At 37.7% G+C, this 17,547-nt stretch overlaps 1 non-coding gene and 1 pseudogene across 1 annotated transcript; one reads left to right on the top strand and one right to left on the bottom strand.

Annotated features, from left to right (window-relative positions):
- Positions 1-417: 417 nt before the first annotated feature.
- Positions 418-523, bottom strand: LOC121220429 (small nucleolar RNA R71). The gene has a single exon (XR_005917631.1). It is a non-coding gene; the product is annotated as a small nucleolar RNA R71 (small nucleolar RNA).
- Positions 524-8,574: 8,051 nt separating this feature from the next.
- LOC107910034 (COP1-interactive protein 1-like) lies at positions 8,575-16,994 on the top strand (annotated as a pseudogene).
- The last annotated feature ends 553 nt before the right edge of the window (positions 16,995-17,547 follow it).

Raw genomic sequence — 17,547 nt, 5'->3', positions numbered from 1 at the left:
ATTATTTTAGAAAATTTCTAGAGATATTTTTTTATTTACAACTTGACCCAAAAGTTTAGAGATATTACAAAATTATCCCACTAAAAATTTTTGTGAAAAATTTTCTAATTCGAAGTGAGTCCACACTCGGTAGACGTGAGCTTGAGGATAGCGGAGAAGACTTCTCGGTCGAAGCGCTCATCCTAGACAAATCGAAAAGGCACAATTTTGATTAAGTGTTTACTACTTTAGACTTCACAACCAATATCTTATTTTGGAAAAAGTTTTAAAACTCTAGTTTTTCCCTAAATATATTTTTCGTTGCATTTTCCAAACTCGTTTTGCCAACAGACTTGCAGGCACCAGGTTCTATCACGACATGGGATGAACTCGCTAGAAAGTTCTTACAGAAGTTTTTCCTGATTAGCAAAGTAGTGCAATTAAGATAAGAGATTGATGATTTTATAGAGATTGAGGGAGGAAGTTTCTATGATGCGTGGGAACGTTTCAAAATGTTGATTCAAAAATGCCCACACCACGAATTTCTTGAGTGGATGCGACTACAGGTATTTTATAATGGGCTAGATGCAAATGTACGATTTGGATTAGACGAAGCAGTAGGAGGAGCCCTTATGAATAAAACATACGAGGATGCATACAAAATAATTGAGAACATGGTAGTAAACTCTTGCCAGTGGCCAATTGAACGCTTTACATATGGCCAGAAACCTGCTATGGTCAAAGCTATCTAAGAGGATGATAAGTATCAGTAAATAGTTGATAGACTTAACCGTATTGAATCTGCTTCTAACTTTCTATGCATAGAGGAGTCAAGTCATTATTCCAGTATATCAATAGTCTTGTTAAGGAGGTAACTGTTCAAATCAAGTTAGAACACTAATTGCCAACCTCCTTATTTGCTGAAACCTTAGGATAAGGCAAACCTTAGTGACCATATTGCATGTGGTCAACGATTAGACAGAATCGAGGGAGAAATGGAGTTAGTGAGAACATATGTCAAGCAGGTGCAGTCTGAGTGCACCAACTTAACAAGAACATTAACTAAGAACAAGGATCAGATGAGCCAATTGATGAGCATGATGGGTGAGATCAAAAGATAAATTAGCACAGGTATTCCTAATAACACGAAAGATAACCCACGGAGCAAAGGTAAGGAGCCTGTGTAGGCTATAGCTCTCCGATCGAGCAGAGTACTGAGTAGCCCAGAAATACCTACCCTAGAGGTAAATGTGGACAATATTGATAAACCTGAAGGTAACTCCTTAGAAGATGGAAACAAACCTGAACTAGAGAAATAGACTGCACTAGCAGTTGAGATAGGAAAAGAAACACCTAAAGATGCCGAAATCACAAAGGTCCTGTTCCCATCAAAATTAGAAGAAAGAAAAAAGCGGGATGAGGATGAATTTGTAAGTTTCTTAAACTTGTTTAAAACATTAAATTTTAACCTACCTTTAATCAAATTAATTGAGAAGGTTTCGAAGTACACTAAGTTTTTAAAAGAGATGATGGCAAGACATAAGAAAATCAAGGTAGGAGAACAAGTTGATTTAAGTGCTTCCTGTAGCGTGATTATTTCAAGACAAGTACCTTAAAAGTTGAAAAACCTAGGGAGTTTTACTATTCCCATAGAGATAGGAAGTATTCACTTTAATAGAGCTATATGCGATTTAGGAGCTAGTATTAATTTAATTCCGCTATCAAGCTTTGAATAACTCGGGTTAAGGGATCTTAAAACTACTCAGATAACGTTATAGTTAGCTAATAGGTCATCAATACATCCGAAAGGGGTATTAGATTATGTGTTGGTCAAGGTACGAAGCTTCATCATCCCCGTAGATTTTGTGGTACTTGATTTCAAAGAATATCGTGAGATATCGATCTTATTAGGAAGACTTTTTCTATCCACTTCTAGATCCACCATTGATTTAGAAAAAAAAATTAATTATGAAAATTAATGGTGAGACTGAAACTTTTAAGTGTGGCCATCAACCGAGCGATGAAGATAGGAGGAAGTTAGGGGAGAAATGTAAAAAAAATTTATTTCTAACATCCTCGAGCCAAGAGACACTCTTCTTTTTATGCATGTAGAAAGAATAAACGAGCACAAGTGGAATGGTACAATTGGCGATGGACTAATATCAACAGAACATAAAAATATCCATTAGTGAACTGGTTACAAATCCGACAGTAAAACTTAAAAATGTTTGAATTGCTTAAACTGTTGTAAATTATTGTATATTTAACTAACAGTGGAACTTTGATTCTAACATTTATTTGATAAATATTTAGATCGAGACAACCTCAAAATGGAATTTTGGGCTGAAATAGATTCGGTGTCACGACACAGTAATCGTTTTTCACGACACCATGTACAGAATACAAATATTGATTAAGAACTCAATGATGTTGCGGCATGGCACCAACAGGTCGTAACATAGCAACCAGTTTCTCCAAGACTTCCAAACTGATCGGTACATCGTGACATGGAACCCCTGTGTCGCAACATCACTACAATTTTCTGCAATGTTGACCGGACCCATTTCCGCAACCCGATTTTTAACCCTTTAAAAATCTATTTTATAACCTAAAACCATATTTACTTCTAGTTAAAACACCTCTTGACCCCTAATTCCTCAAACTCTCTCAAATATCTCAAAATTTCTTAAACCTTAAATCCTTAATCTCTTAAACATTCTATTTCCTTTTTACAAACTCTTCAATCATCCTCTGTGCAATGAAGAACACAAACATCGTGGGAAAACAAGGAATTCAAACGAACTTCGACTATATAATTAAGGCTAAGGGTTCCTAAATTCAACTTTTTACTGATCTATTGAATTTTTTTCTTAGTAATTCATTAGGATTGAAATATCATGCCTCCTAGGAAAGTGAGGTGAACTGTGGAAATGGATTCATCGATGGTTCAAAATTCCTCTAGCTTTCTAAATCTGAATATTGAAAAATATTTTTAATGAACTTCAAGGAAAAACATTCATTCAAGAGAGGGGGTTTGATCCATCTATGATTTTTTGTAAGGAAATATGACCTTTAGTCAGATATCACAGGTGGGAACGTTTTTGGAGGATCCCTAAAGAAAGTGTTGTGGCCCCTATTGTTCAAGAATTTTACGCATAAAAATACTGAAGGCCATATGTGGGAATCAGTACTTGTGCGAGGGAAAGAGGTGCGAGTAACCCCCCGAATAATTTAACACTTTTATAATGCTTCATACTATGAAAACGATTTTATTGACGAAACAGATTTGGAATACTTTTGAGACATAGATATGGATAACATTATAAACTTTTTAACTGAAGGAAGAGGTGAATGGAAATATCGTTTAGGTACCAATGTTCTCGTATCCTTTCATCAAGCTATTATGTTTCTAGAGGCTAAGATGTGGATTCAATTTGTGTGTACGCGAATAGTACCTGCTTTAAATGTTTCTAATGTTAATACTTTTAGAGCAGTTTTACTCTATGCTATTTTATAGAAAAAGCAGGTCTGTATAGGTAAATGGATCCACCAAAACATGAAGAGATGCATTAGTAGCTAGAAGGTGAGAGTTTTCTTTCTTCATCTAGTAACAACCTTATGCAAAAAGGCGGGTACCTATGACATCCACTGATCAGTCACTGAAACCTTCTAGAAGTATCATCGAAGACACATTATTCCAGTAATACATTGAGCTACTAGCCAAATAGATAAAAGATTGGAACAAGTGACAGTAAGAAGTGGCAGCTACACTAGCTTCATCTCAGAGGTTGACACAAGCTCAATAAGAAGTTGGTTAGAGTAGTCATTCAAAGCTAGATTGGATTATTCAGTAGATGTAGGAATCAAAAACAATTTTTCAAGAATTTGCTAGGCAAAACAACATCTGGGTCCCCAATTATACACCTGACATGTTTGGGCTGACAAATACGGAACAAGAAGAAGGGGGCAAGATAACGAGGAGGATGATGAGGATGACGAAAATGAAGAGATGGATTTTGAAGAGGATGATTGAATATTTTTATTTTTGAAAACTTGTATTAATTTTTGAATATTTTTTAATTTTAACTTTGTAGGAGTAGGACTAATAGTAGTTTTATTATTATTGCATCTTGTTTAAGTTTTCTTTGTAAGAACCCAACACGAAGGAGACATAAACAGTTTGAGCTAACACGATCAAAGAAGGAAGCACCCACCATTAGCAGTTGGAGCGACCATGATCAATCGAGTAACTTCTTTCCTTATCTACTTATAACCTACACATTGAGGACAATATGTCAACTAAAGTTTGGAGGGAAACATAGGAAATTTTTTTTCTTTTTTTTTTCTTGTCCTCTGGTGTGCTTGAGCTTGTAGAAATACAAGTGATGGGTTAGGAGCATGTACATAGGTTTCTTGTGTTTATGAATAAATTTTGTATGATGCTAGGTGATTTTAAATTTTTTAGCATTAGACTACTAAAGTTCTATATGTTACACTATAAATAGGTAGTAAGCAATCAATTGTACCAAGTGATATAGAAAATACAAAGAAACGAGCATGCTAGTATGAATGATAAATGGTTGATTTTGTATTTGTTTGGTTGATTAAGTTTGTGCATGTTGAGATATTTAGGGATGACCTAAGGCATTGTTTGGAACACATCCAGAGCCAAAAAGCTTACCTATTTATATTCCACCTTTAGTACTGATCTTTGAGCCTGTTGACACTTCTTGATGAACCTCATTATAAACCACTGAGCTTTAAATGTTAATTTGTATTTACCATTTTTTCTTTAGTCCTACACTACACAACTATAGACGTCTGGCCATACTTATTGAGGTTTAAGTAGATACATCACGATGGAGTTTGAAAAAATAGAGTGAAATAGGAAAGATTGGTGTGATATATAGTACTAGTAGAAAAACGTCTTAAAATAGCGAAAAAGCATTCATAAGTGAGATGTATTGAAAAAGAGAAAAGTCATAAAAGAAAGAAAAACTCATTCATTAGTGCAGAAAAACTCGTAGGCTAGCCGTAGTTACTATGTCATGTTATGATTTCCTATACATTGAGAGACAAGGAAGGTGAGAGAAGAAGAAATAAGGCAGTGAGCGGGTAAGGGTCACTAAGGGGGAAAGAATAGAGATCAATACGATGTGCCAAACTATTTTCATGTTTGTAACCCTTTTGAGGCTTACAGTTTTGAATTTCATACCTATCCTAAGCCTCAGAACGTTACAAGCTGAAAAGTTCTCTATGACCTAAACATCCTTATACATGAATGGACATCATACTAAACATATGTATAAATGACTATCTATATTCTACTCAGTTAATCAAATTATTTGTACGGTTTATTGATGGATTCCTACAAGTGAGACCCTTAATACTTGTATATTTTGTAACATACTGAACTTAGATGTTTGTGATCAAAAGTGGTAAGTCAAATACTTATCATATTAAAGTTGTTAGTAAGTATGAAATGCTTAAGTCATATGCTCCAAAGTCAATACTTGTATGATATTTGCTCAAGAGTCGTCACCTTTATTTCTTATTTTCTTTTATATTGGTTGAGGACAAGCAATGACTTAAGTGTGGGGGAGTTTGATCTGTCGTAATTCGGTGTAGCAGATTAAACTAGTTTTCGTACTTAAGGAGCCTGAATACAAGCATTTTCGTTATATTTTACTTAAGTTTCTTTAGCTTTACTTACAATCAATAAAATGTGCAAATTGATTATTTTATTGACCTTAAGGGCCGAGTAAGGTGTAAGGGAGAGCTAATGTACCTTGTGAGTGTGCAGGAGACCATTAGAAGGCATTTTAGACCAATACTGGACACTATGTCACAACACGGGAGGCTCGATGTCATAACATAGAGAGCAGAATGGAGAAAGTAGAAACTGCATTCAATGTCCCGACATAGAATGAGGGTGTCGCGACATACCTTTGAAGACGTCTTAAGAAGGAGTATGCTACCACCTCTGTCACAACAAAGGTCCTATTGTGTCACGACATCGACTCTAGGATGGAAATTAAACACGAAGTAAGGACATTTTAGTTCGTACAATCAAACTTAAAGCTCGAGAACGTTAGCTGACCTAGGGTTAAGGATGACGACCACCTGAAGGCTATAAATAGGCTCATTTGACACATGTTATGTACACCATTCCATTAGCTTAGATTCTCTCCTTAGATTTAGTTTTGTTTTTTTTTTTTTTGCTTTCTTAGGTTTTTTAGAGTTTAGTTTATTTGTTCTTTGTTTTCTTTCAAGAGATCTTATTTATGAAAAATATCAACTTCTATGGACTTGCGCTTATTATTAATATCAATTAGTCTTTTCTTAAACTCTCTACTTCAATTCATTCACTATGATTAATTTTTCTATCTTTTCCATATTGTTTCTGAAAGCCATGAGGAACTAATCCCTCATAGAGGGATTAGTGAGTGGAGGTATGATCTATTAATTATTTTATAGGTTTACTTAACGAATCAACTGTTTGGGAAAGGAAGAACGTAAAACAAACCCTGAGCCTGACCAACCCGAGAAGTCATCAAGGTAGGAATTAACCCAAAATTGGTATTGCACATTCATGAACACCTTCACTCCAAGCCGATCTAGACTGTGAGGTCGGAAGATAAGTAGTTCTTGTTGACTCGTTATGTTAGTGAAAGGTCAGAAGATCCTGCTAGGGTAGCAACTAGTTGATTGACAAGGAACCCGAAGCAACAGTTGATGGGGATTACCGGAGCAAGCTAATCATCCATAATCGAGATTTGATTTACTCTACTCTTCTATCTCTTGAATTATTTATTTTATGTTATTTTATTTTATTACTCTAAAAACTTTAAAAATGTTTCTTTTATATTCTCGCACTATAATTTATTTAAAGTACTAATTAGATCTTTTAGTGTTTAGGTCAAAATTGATTTAGCACTCGCCTTCTTTGGGTATGATCCTCGAAGTACTCATCTACTTCGTTGTAAAACTATTTTAGAACTTGACTCGTATACTTGCGGATACTGCCTTGTCATTCTATACTTTATTGTAGTATTCACACTCTGGACATTAGTACGTCCAAAGACAGTCATCCTTCTTCAAGCGTTTTTCTAGTAGAAGAGGAGTAAGTTGAAGGGGACTACGCCAGAACTGCGATTGCGAGTGAGCCACTTATTTATTTTTGTATCATGCATGGCTATTTGGTGGATGGTGTATACATACGTTTTGTATTTAACTTTTACAATTAACTTCGTCACTTGTATTGTTTTGTCTTAGAAAAAGAATTGCCCCTTACTATGAAAGTGTATGCCAAACTCCCTTGAATTGTAGTTTATGAACTTATCTTTTCTATGGATACGCCAGACCTAGGCAATGGTTGGATAATAGAGCTTTTCTTTTATAATTCCTATTACTTTATTTAAAGATGCATTACAAAATGAAAGAAGAATATTAGTTTTTAACTAAAAAGGAAACCATCATAACTATTTTATCAAAGATTTAAGTTAAGTTGAAGGATTTGAATTCGTCAGTAATGCCCCAATCTGTTGGGAGTCTATTTGGCTGAATGATACATGCCATGTCTTCCTAACGAGCTAAGGGGTGTTACATAACCTGACAAGCATTAGAATCAAATAGGTAAAAGGGTGATGAGTATAAGATCCTTAAGCACAACCTTGTCAGATAAAGATGCTTTAGCCAACAAACATAGGGTCTTAAAACATGATCTTGATAAATAGCAACGTCTCACTCTCATACAAGAAAATGACTCATGAGTAACAAGAGGAATAAAGGTAAGGTTCATCTATAAAGAAAAAAGGTATAACAATTACTAGAGATCATCTTTTACTAACAACATTCTTTGATATCCTTAGTGTCCTTATTCTCTTCAAATACTTACCTACATAAGCATCAAAGAGCATCTTGGAGCACTAGTTTCAACTCCTCATAGCCCACCCTTTTCTTATAGACCTTCCCTTCTCAAGTCCAACTCATTATCTAAAGTAAAAGTTGTTACCATATCGATACTTTTACAAATTATTATAATAATAAGAAGGTTTTTAACTTTCGATACAAATAAGAAGGTTTTACATATTCTAAATTCTTATCATAAGGTTTTACAAATGAAAAGGTTTTACAAAGTATCCCTCGTAGCGAGATAACAACTTTAATAATTATTTGTAAAAGTATCCATACAAAATCTAAATTAAGAAATGACAAAAGGCAAAGTGCGGGACATCATCCAGGTGGCGTTGTGTTTAATTTTTTTTAACCACATTACTTTTTCTAATTGATGAATGGAATTTATCTCTTTTTATTTTCGGCTAATTCAATCATTTTAACTGTAATAGAAACCCAAACCCCAGGAGGGATTTTGTTTCAAAAGAAGCGCCAAAATCTCCCAAAACAAACGAATAAAAAAGAAATTGAATTTGTAATTACCCTTTTTTACTATTTTTTTCAATTTCTTTTCCCTACTTTGTTATTATTATTATTATCTCTTTTCATTGCATTTTGATCGACAGAGCGAATTTTCGCCTTCAATTTCTGGGTAAGATTTGTTTTCAACGTATTTGTTTCTTGTTAATGAAAAACCTCTCCTATCTTAGTTTGATTTTCCACGAAAATGGAGCAGAAACGAAACATATTCAAATATAACAACTTATTTTCATTTCAAAAAAAAATAAAAAACTGAAAGACATTTATTCGATACATTAGTTCATCTTATAACATTATTGTTAGATGGTAATCGGAATTAGGTTCTGTATATGTAATTTTCACTTAAAGTTACATGTGATGGTAGGTTTTCTTGTTTTTTGGCTATTTGTTAATTATTACTCAAAAGGTGAAGCATATTCATTGAAAATTTTGACTTGGGTGCCTCATTGCGTGTTTGTCAAAACCAAATCATTGCAAGAATTTTGTCTTTGTTAGCAGTTTCGATGAATGTTCGACATACCAATTCTCGTGCAGAGGAATTAAGTTTCTTCTATTAACTGTCTTGGATGAAAGCATTTTAGTAAAGAGGGAGAAACAATAACCGTAAGCCATCTAAAATGCATTGATCGCCCAAACTGTTTTCGATGACATGCTTAAGGACTTTACTATGTTTGAATGGATCAATGTCAAAAATAATTCATTAATGTTATGTCACCTTATTTTCAAAGGTTTAGTTTGATGTGTTTGCGATGGGAAGTGCATAGGTTATGCTTGGGGATTCATTCGTGAAATTTGCTGCAAATTTCATGTTGGAGATGAAGCAATAAGAACTGACAAAAGATCTCTGAGGGTTATCTTGATACTCAAAACCATGGAGCAAGTGGAAATGTCTAAAGCAGGTTCGTAAAAAGCAATTAGAATCCCAAAGGATGCACGTTATTTTGATGTAAAATCATGCTAATACCCAAAGTTTCTTGCATCAATTGGATGGAAAGTTTTATCAGTGGTCGATTGGCTTTTCATTCAAAAGTACAGTTCCTTATTATTTTAATATGGTTTCACTTCTTAATGGGTGCATGCTTACATACTAACAAGCATTTTATGAATAATTTAGCTAAGGCAAGACAATGTTAGTCAGCAATTTTACCTAGGAAAAAAAATCCACTATCTTCCAGTAGGCGCATACCATATACATGACTTGATCATGGTTGAGTTTTTCATTTTTTTCTATGGCCACTTCATTTGGGCTGTTGATTATAGATTCACAAGTTCACCTTTTTCTGCCCTCCAGATGCAGACAAAAAAATAGAAAGAATCTCGAAACTGATTAAGAGGAGAAACAGAGGGAAAAAGGACCAAGAACTTGTTGGACTTGTAGAAGACTTTCACAAACAGTATCAGTTGATGTATGCACAGTATGATCATCTCATACGACAGCCTGGAAAGCAAGCTCGCGAGGGAAACGGAAACGGAAGTTGTTCTTATCATGCCTCCAGCTCGGATTCCGAATATTATTCCTCCGAGGATGTAGAAATTAACACCGCACTCAGTAACAATAGAAGTTTCTTTAGAAGGACGGCAACCAACATGGCGGAGGAACTTAAAAAGGCATACGCCGAGGTTGCTGACCTGAAACATCAATTGGCCTGTAGGAAAAAAGAGAAGGAAGCTTTAGATTCGGACCATCGGGCTGCTTTAAGTAAAATCCAAGAAACAGAAACCATGAATGCAGATTTGAGAAACGAAATGGATGGGCTAGAAAAGAGACTTTTTGCTCTTGGAACAGTGCCTAAGGGACAGGTAGCAGAGCAGTTAGCTGGCTTGATAACTGAGCTTGAATCTCAGCACAAGAAGAAAAGTGGATTGGAAGCTGAGCTTTGTGGTAAGCTAGTTGAACTGGAACAGCAAAGAGAGACAAACAAGGCGCTGCTTGTGCACAACTCGGAGGAAGGAGTAACGGAAAGCATGGAGCAAATCAAGGACAATGAAAACAATTTAACATCAAAAATTGAGGATTCCATGGCTCGGGTCAGTAATCTGAAAAACGAAGTGGACGATTTACGATCTCAAAAATATGAATCATTTGACGAGGTAAATATAATGAAGCAGGAATTGGAATCGGTACGTAGCCAGAACACTGAACTAGAAATGGTGCTAGAGAGGAAATCCACAGAGGTTTCCTAGTATCTGATTCAAGTGAAAACCTTGAAAGAGGAATTAGCAAGAAAGAGTGGTGTGGAGCAGATAATGGCAGAAGAAAATGAAGGCCTACAAGTGCAGGTGATGGATTTGGAATCCGAGGTGGATGCCCTACGCAAACAGAAGAATAAATCAGAAGACGAAGTGAAGAGAAAACTTGGTGAAATCAATCACTTGAGAGAGGAAAAAGGTCAACTGAATGCTAGGATTCTAGAACTGGAGACATTATATCGAGAGAGAAGCCTTGAGGAGGACAGCAAATGTAAAAGGGCTAACGAAATTGCTAAGATGAAAGTGGAGGTTGACCTTCTGCAGCCCGAGTTGGATTCCCTGAAGGCGGAGCAAAGCTCGTTGGAGTTGCAGATTTCAAATCAGCAAACAACGACAAAAGAGAAAGACAATAACAAATCTATGCCGCCCAAAACTAGGCTAGTCAGACGATTGTCGTTAGGAAATATTACTAATCTTAATTACCATAATCTAGAAAGGAAGATGGAGGATTTAGCAGTAGAATTCGGCAAGAAAATTGATGATGGCATCCGTCTTTTGTACCAGAGGATCAAAGTTGCTGAAAGGATACAGCACGAGAACACACAGATTTTCAAGTTAACAAGAGAAAGGCTCCAACAAGAAATCGAAACACTCTACCTAGACAATGAAGCACTCCAACAAAGGGTGGGCACACTTGATTATGAGCTCAGGCAGTTGAGGGATACAATGGAGGCAGAAAAAGCCGCAATGGCGGGATTGAATGCGATGGTGGATAAGTTAGAAGACGAGAGGAATTACCTCACCCCCATTTCGAATGTGACAGACGAGGGTGTTTCTATAATCGACGAATGTGAACAGGCCAAGAGCAACGTGGAAATATTGGTAGCAGAAATGCAGAAGGAAAATGAGGAAGAGTTGTTAAGGGAGAAAGTGATGAGTTTGTGTTGGAACAATGGCAGCAGCAAACATCAAACAAAGTTACAACACAGTTTTTGCAAGACTGAAGCAAGAGGAATCGAAACAAAGAAAGAGCAAAGCAAAGCAAAAATTTGATCAAATTGAATACTCAGCAAAGTTGTAACTGAACATTCCACATTTTTCATTCAAATTTGAAATATAAAAGAGTTACAATGTACATTGACAGTTACCTAATGTGTTTAACTGCCCCAACTAATACAAACCTAATCACTAGCCAAAAATAATCAAATATAGCTGACCAATCAGCCATTACATCAAAAGATCTTATCACTAACTTAAGTTTAACTAGTATTACAAACAAACTAAAATTGAACCGAACCAAATTACATCAGAACAAAACAGCAAAGTTGGTTGCTTCATTCGGTTCAAAAAACATTCGTGCGCACCAAGCAAAATGAGCTGAGCTCGATAGCTGCTGGTCTCGACAGTAGCAAGCTTCTGGCTCCATGTTGCATTGCAGTCCAGCTTTCAACACTCCTCCTTGGACTGTATGCAACACATTCCAATTGCACTTCTCAAAGATTCAAATCGAGCAGCCCCTAAGGGCTTGGTCATTATGTCAGCCAGTTGTGCTCCTGAGCTGCAATGCACAAGGCTGACTTCCTTTGCTTGTTCAGCCTCTCTAACAAAATGCAGTTTGATTTTAAAATGCTTAGTCTTACCATGGAACACAGGGTTCTTGGCTATTGCAACTGCAGACTGATTATCCACCCAAATTTCAGTTGCTTCATCTTGAGTTTCATTAAGGTCGTAAAGCAGCTTCCTTAGCCAAATGGCCTGATTAACTGCTCCTGCTGCAGCAATGAACTCTGCTTCAGCTGTGGACTGAGCAACAGTTTGTTGCTTCTTTGAACTCCAGCAAAACATGCCCGATCCAAGTGTGAAGAAGTATCCAGAGGTACTCTTCATGTCATCGAGAGATCCTGCCCAGTCACTGTCAGAGTAGCCTTCTAGTTTCAGTTGGTTCCGACTTTCAAACATTACACCAAAACTAGCAGTGCCCTTGATGTATCTAAGGACCCTCTTTGCTGCCTTCAAATGTGCCTCATTGCTACAATGCATAAATCTCGATAACAGGCTGACACCAAACATGATGTCTGGCCTGGTTGCTGTTAGATACAACAGACAACCAACTAGGCTTCGATAGTGCCTCTCATCAACTCTCTGCTGATCACCACTGCTAGTCAGCTTTTCTCCTTGAGCCACAGGTGTGCTGACTGCTTTACAGTTATGCATGCAAAATTTGTCTAGGATCTTCAAAGCAAATGAGTGTTGGCTGATGAAGATACCTCGATCAGACTGGTGCACTTCCATGCCAAGGAAGTAAGTCATGATCCCCAAATCTGTCATCTCAAACACTTGCTGCATTTGGACCTTGAACTGATCAATGAGCTCAATTTTGCTCCCTGTCACAAGCAAATCATCCACATACAAGGAGACAATCAGCAAGGTTTCATGTTCTGACCTTTTAACATACAGAGTAGGCTCACTAAGGCTCTTTACAAATCCAAGTTTGGTCAGGTAAGCATCAACTCTGTCATACCAGGCCCTTGGTGCCTGTTTCAGGCCATAGAGGGCCTTTCTCAACTTATACACTTTGTCTTCATGTCCAACAACTTCAAAACCTTCAGGTTGCTCGATGAAGATCTCCTCCTTGAGAAAACCATTCAGGAATGCTGATTTGACATCCAATTGGTGAACTCTCCACTGCTTCTGAGCTGCTAAAGCAAACAGCAGCTTAATTGTATCCAGTCTTGCCACTGGAGCAAAAGTTTCTAGGTAGTCAACACCATACTGCTGACTGTAGCCCTTCACCACAAGCCTGGCCTTGTGCTTGTTCAGTGAGCCATCAGCATTGTACTTGGCCCGGTACACCCATTTAACTCCTATGACCCTCTTGTGTTCTGGTCTGCTCACCAACTCCCAAGTCTGATTTTTGTTGATCATTTCCAACTCAGCTTCCATAGCTTTCATCCAGCTTCTGTTCTTAGCAGCCTCTTCAAAGTCTGAGGGCTCAATCACAGCAACATTGCACCTCTGATAGACATCAGCCAAAGTTCTGGTGCCCCTCACTGGTATATCATCGACAGCATCATTACTTGGTCCTTCTTCTGCAGGTTCAGCAACCAAGTCTAACTGGTCCAATTCAGACAAGTCAGCCTCAACACCATTCCAATTCCACACCTTTTCCTCATCAAACTTTACATCCCTGCTGACTAAAACCTTCTTTCCTGTAGGATCATACACTCTATAGCCCTTCTTGTTGCTGCTGTAGCCAACAAAGATTCCTGGAGTTGCTCTGCTCTCAAGCTTGGTCCTTTTCTCTACTGGAATAAGTGCATAACATACACAGCCAAACACTTTTAAGTGTGTTACCACAGGTTTGACTCCATGCCAAGCCTCAAAAGGAGTCTTATCCTTGACTGCTCTAGTTGGCAGTCTGTTGAGCAGATACACTGAGGTGTTGACTGCCTCAGCCCAAAACTGACTTGGAAGCTTGCCTTGAAACAAGAGGCACCTGGCCATGTTCAGTACAGTCCTATTCTTTCTCTCACAGACTCCATTCTGTTGAGGAGTATAGACTGTTGTGAGCTGATGGTGAATCCCAACACTGTCACAAAGCTTCTGAAATCTCTCAGACACATATTCAGAGCCATTATCAGTCCTCAAGGCTCTAATTTTACAGCCTGACTGATTTTCAGCATAAGCCTTGAATTTGTAGAAGGCTTCAAACACTTCTGACTTTTGCTTCAAGAAGTAGACCTAGCACAACCTTGTTAAATCATCTATAAACAGGGCAAAGTACCTGTTCTCACTGATTGAAGGTGTTCTCATAGGGCCACAAACATCAGAGTGCACCAATTCGAGCTTGTTTTGAGCTCTCCAAGCACTGTCAGCAGGAAAAGGCAGTCTAGCCTGCTTACCAAGCTGACAAACCTCACAAACATCCCCACTAACTTCAATTTTTGAAATGTCATCAACCAAATTCAGCCTATGTAACAGATCGATGGATCTAAAATTTGCATGGCCTAGTCTCCTATACCACAAGTCAGTGCTTTCAACAAGGCTGGTGTATGCCTTTCTTTCTATTTGGCTAACATCCAGCATGAAGCACCTATCAGTCATAGAGACTGTGACTAACTCCAGACCATTCATGTCTTGAACAATACAGCAACCATCCTTAAAAACCAATGTATAGCCCTTTTCAACTAATTGGCCTACACTAAGCAAATTCTGGTCTAAGTCAGGTACAAAAAACACATCTGAGATCAGCTTGTTACCTGAACCAGTGCTAATCAACACACTGCCCTTGCCTTTAGCCTCAATCAGCCTACCATCTCCAATTCTAATCCTCGAGTGGAAGCTTCTGTCTAAGCCTTTGAACAGCTTCTCATCTGCTGCCATATGGTGTGAGCAGCCACTGTCTAGTAGCCAATCATTGCTGGCCTTGGTTGTGCCAACAAAACAAGTTGCTGTGAACACTTGCTCCTCTTAAGCTTGAATGTCCTCAGCAGGTCTAGCTTGTTGCAGAGCAGCCTCCCTTGGTTTGCCCTTGCACACCTTCTCCACATGGCCAAACTGCTTGCATTTTCTACACTGAATATCTGGCCTAAACTAGCAATACTTTTCTGAATGTGTTGTCTTCTTGCAATGAACACATGGTGGGAACACCCTTTTTGCTTCATCTCTTCCTGACTTGACCCTTCTATTGTGCCAAGGCTTCTTGCCTTTTGCACTCACACTCGAGCCTTCACTGGCTTTAGCCTGGAAAGCAGCTTCAGGATTCTCCTCCTGCCTATTTGCCCTCCTTTGCTCAAGTGCATACAGGGAGTTTATCAGCTCAGACAATGAAATGGCTGATAAGTCCTTCGAGTCCTCAAGTGAAGAGATTTTAGACTCAAATTTCTCAGGGAGAGTTGTAATAACCTTTTCAACAACTCTGCTCTCTGTGAAGTCCACTCCCAGGAGCCTAATGCTGTTGACAATGGCCATTATCCTGTCTGAGTACTGCTTGATGGTCTCAGACTCCTTCATCCTCAAATTTTCAAAGTCTCTCCTGAGGTTGATCACTTGCTGTTGCCTTGTCTTATCAGTCCCCATGAACTCCTCCTTCAGCTTCTCCCAAGCCTGCTTTGGTGAGTCACAGGCCATGATGCGAGTAAATATCACATCAGAGACTCCATTTTGCAAGCAGGCCATAGCCTTATGCTTCTTGGCTCGCTCCTCAGTATGTTGCCTCATCTGTGCAATGGTGGGATTGGCTCTCAATGGAGGTGGTTTAGCATCATTCTCGATCACACTCCAAAGATCATGTGCCTGGAGATAAGTCTTCATTTTAACTATCCAAATGTGATAGTTTTCTCCAGTGAACACTGGTGGAGGTGGTGGAGTGAAACTCATTCTGCTAAACTGATTTTAAGTGCTTCAATCTTACCAAATTTTGAACTTGCTGTTGGTTTTGATTCGAACACAACAGATTGCATACAAAGGCCCCTCAAAGACTCGGGCTCATGATACCATTTGTTGGAACAATGGCAGCAGCAAACATCAAACAAAGTTACAACACAGTTTTTGTAAGACTGAAGCAAGAGGAATCGAAGCAAAGAAAGAGCAAAGCAAAGCAAAAATTTGATCAAATTGAATACTCAGCAAAGTTGTAACTGAACGTTCCACATTTTTCATTCAAATTTGAAATATAAAAGAGTTACAATGTACATTGACAGTTACCTAATGTGTTTAACTGCCCCAACTAATACAAACCTAATCACTAGCCAAAAATAATCAAATATAGCTGACCAATCAGCCATTACATCAAAAGATCTTATCACTAACTTAAGTTTAACTAGTATTACAAACAAACTAAAATTGAACCGAACCAAATTACATCAGAACAAAACAGCAAAGTTGGTTGCTTCATTCGGTTCAAAAAACATTCGTGCGCACCAAGCAAAATGAGCTGAGCTCGATAGCTGCTGGTCTCGACAGTAGCAAGCTTCTGGCTCCATGTTGCATTGCAGTCCAGCTTTCAACAGTTTGGAGGCTAAGTTGAGAGATGAAGGAGAAGAAAAGTTGAAGATGTTGAAAGAGATGAGGGAGCTTGAGCAAAAGATGAGAGAAATGCATGAGGAATATGAGTTGTTAAGGGAGAGAGTGATAAACTTGAAAGCCAAGTTGAGTGAAAAAGGAGAAGAAAAGTTGAAGGCGTTGAAAGCAATGAGTGAATTGGAGAAGCTTTCCAAAGAAAAAGATGAGATATTGTCGGATCGTGAAGAAGAGAAGAGAGAAGCCATAAGGCAGCTTTGCCTCTTGATCGACTACCACCGCACCTGCTCAGACCATCTCAAGCAATCTATCTCAACCTTAACTCTTACCCTTAGAAACAAGAAAATGAAATGAACTTTGCCCACCAAATCTTAAAAATCAAAACAAAAACTTTGCCCATTTAAAGGCTATTACTTCTACATTTAAAAAAAAAATTGTTCACATAAATCTCAATTTATTCATTTTTTTTATAAAAAGACGATACTTTTAACATGATGTACCTTTGTATATTCTTTAATTTGTCTTATGAGATTGCATGTACTTGTTACTTACAACTTACAAGGCTGATTTAAGAAGGGCAAAACTGAAATAAAATAACAAATTGGAGGATAGTTAAGAAAACTGAACAGCTAGACTAGCTAGTACAAAATGCTGCTCATCCAAACAAAAACGATTTCTCCTCATTTTGTTTCCCTGTTCCTATGCTTTCTTCTGCAGATTCTTGTTCGTTTGATCTGTAGAGCTCAGAGTTAGAGGTAATAATTTGTTTCTTCAACCTTTGATCTTTAACCCAGTCTACTTCAATTACTTCAGTTTTAAGAATTCAATATTCTCATTTCTCTCTCACACTCTCTCTCTATGTAACCACATATTCCTTTTGTTTTGGGAACTGAATTGACAACGGAATTTATCATGCCAACT

The sequence above is a fragment of the Gossypium hirsutum genome, chromosome D08 (assembly GCF_007990345.1).
Source record: "Gossypium hirsutum isolate 1008001.06 chromosome D08, Gossypium_hirsutum_v2.1, whole genome shotgun sequence".
Taxonomy (NCBI): domain Eukaryota; kingdom Viridiplantae; phylum Streptophyta; class Magnoliopsida; order Malvales; family Malvaceae; genus Gossypium; species Gossypium hirsutum.
The sequence above is the reverse complement of the archived record's forward strand: the minus strand, read 5'-3'. Positions and strand labels throughout refer to the sequence as shown.